We start from the raw sequence: 2663 nt of genomic DNA, 5'->3' as shown, positions 1-2663 counted from the left end.
GTAGCTATGAAGCTACACCTCATAAGACTCCTTCATGCATAAATTGCTTCAAGAATAATCTCCTAAGAGCAGTGAAGGTCAATCGTTTGTGGACTTTGAGAGTTCTATACTACTGTCTAATGCTAGACTAAAGGCATTGGTCTTGGAAACCTCATTTCGTTCCCCTAGTGTCTCACGCACTTGATCAAATACCTCCAAATGTCTCCTAGGATCACCATTTCTAGTGAATTTATGAGTTAGCTTGGATATTTAGGTAGCCTTTCCATGGCTATGTCGATCACTATCTCTCACAGGCACTATACTCTCTGCTATCGCTCTTCTTAGGGCATGTGCAAAAGCACTGGGTTTGTGGGTAGAGTTGGTTCTGGCATAATAGGAGAAATGATAGGAGTAAATGGAGGTGAAACATGAAATGGTCTTCATCCTCCCTTGGACTGCTTTCATGAAATCTGTGAAATTCATCTCCACTAAAGTGCTGCCCTTAGCAAAGGGTTTAACTATAGAAGTGCTATATCCCGTGACTCCAAAAGCAACAGATTTAGAATCCAGTGCTTTGGCTCCCTTGATCATTAGATTATCTTCTAATTGAATGGAATTTGTTGTGACTTCATTGCACGTAGTGGTCCCTCTAATGACTAAGCCTTTATAGATCACTTCATGTTTAAGCCCATGGTTGAATTTATCAAGGAGTTGATTATTCGAATAGCATTCATGTGGAAGGCAAAACTAGAGTTCAAATACTTGAGATGGTTGATAAAATCTCTAAAAAACTCTTCTTCTCTCTCGGCTTTGCGTAGCTATGAAGCTACACCTTATAAGACTCCTTCATGCATAAATTGCTTCAAGAACATTCTCCTAAGAGTGGTGAAGTTCAATCATTCCTGGAATTTAAGAGTTCTATACCAATCTCGTGCCTTACTATCTAATGCTAGACTAAAGGCATTGGTCTTGGAGACCTCATTTCGTTCCCCTAGTGCCTCACACACGATCAAATACCTCCAAATGTCTCCTAGGATCACCATTTCCAGTGAATTTATAAGTTAGCTTGGCTATTTAGGCAGCCTTTCCATGGCTATGTTGACCACTATCTCTCACATGCACTATACTCTCCCACTCAAAGGTAATGATGCGTCAATCATAGGTGCCATAGTTGGTGGTGTGGTGCTAACCACTCGATGAGGCAGTGTACTAATAGTGTCTTGGCTGGGGACAACTCTAAGATCTAAGAAGGTGAAGCTCATGCTAGTATTCTCTTGATTCGTGCATGGCCATGTGGGTTAGAAGATGTGGGTTGGTCCATGGTATAGTCGAGTGATACTACAAAAGTAGGATCCGTGCTCATAGGGGGTGTTACCATTTCACTCGTTGTTGTGGGCATTCTTGCTTCGGATGTCCTGACTTGCACCATAAGTCTTTGGATCCTTTTATATTCAATGATCCTATGTATGCAATCGCAGATGCCCTGCAATCATTGCTCCTTTGTTGTGGCCTCATATATTGGTTGGACAATCCCTTCCCAACTAACACCATAAGCTTGGCCTATACCGAAATCCACTAGAGTCTCTATTGATGCGTCATACTCCCAATCATTTTGTGAGAAGATGTTGATCCAAGATTTGCAAGCCTAGCTCTTGTAGCCACCAAGGGTGCCCACATGGTGGACCATCCACCTCAACAAACCATCCACCACAACAGACTGTCCACTTCAACGGACCATCCACCGCAACGTGTTGTGGTGGCGGTGACTGTAGCAAATGAGGCAATGAAGGTCCCAACATTGGACCATTAAGTGGAGACTCACCACCACAACGGGCATAAGGAGGTGCATATTGAAGGCTCCAACGGAATAGAGATAGAAGGTTTCACCAGAGGCTATGCTGCCACCCCTAATGCATCCACCAAGGATAGGAGACGCCACCGCCTCAACCTCAAGCATATATGGCCCTCGTCCCACCTTAGAGGACATCCTTATCTTACAACCTTATCTCACTTGGAGGACATCCTTATCTTTCATCCTTCATACCACTTTGTACCCTTGTTCTATCATTAGCTTATGCTGTGTCATCCTCTTCACTGTGACCTCTCCTGAGTGTGCACGGTATAGTGAAGGACATGTATCGGTGTTCTCTGAGTAGTGCAAGTGTTCTAGTTTCTTCTATAGTCTCGTCTCTCCTTGTGTTGTGTTCTACTACATGGTGTCTTATGTGTTATGCCGTGAGCATCGAGGACTCCAAACATACTGTCCAGAGAAGAGCCACCACGTAGTGTTCTGGGCAGCCAGTCTTACTGCAAGTACACTAAAACTTGGCACACCGCGTGGGACTCTCAAAACTGGGAGTCCTGATAGCTCACCCTTTCCTTTGTGTTGCATCCTCTATTTGTTACATCCTCTTTCCATGTCGTATTGCATCCTCTTTCCATGTTGTATTGGGCCTCTTTCTGTGTCATGTTGCGTCCTCTTTCCATGTCGTATTGTATCCTCTTTCTGTGTCGTATTGCATCCTCTTTTCGTGTTGTATTCCTCTTTCTGTGTCGTATTGGTCCTCTTTTTGTGTTGCATCCTCTCTGCATGCATAATACATGCTCTCATGGTAGTCCTGAGAGCCCATCCAAAAGTCCTCTCTCAATACACTATAGTTGGAAGAGGTTTAGCTACTTTGCCA

The sequence above is a fragment of the Cibotium barometz genome, chromosome 17 (genome assembly GCF_041138505.1).
Source record: "Cibotium barometz isolate CiBa-2024 chromosome 17, ASM4113850v1, whole genome shotgun sequence".
Classification (NCBI taxonomy): Eukaryota; Viridiplantae; Streptophyta; class Polypodiopsida; order Cyatheales; family Cibotiaceae; genus Cibotium; species Cibotium barometz.
This window is presented reverse-complemented; position numbering follows the sequence as displayed.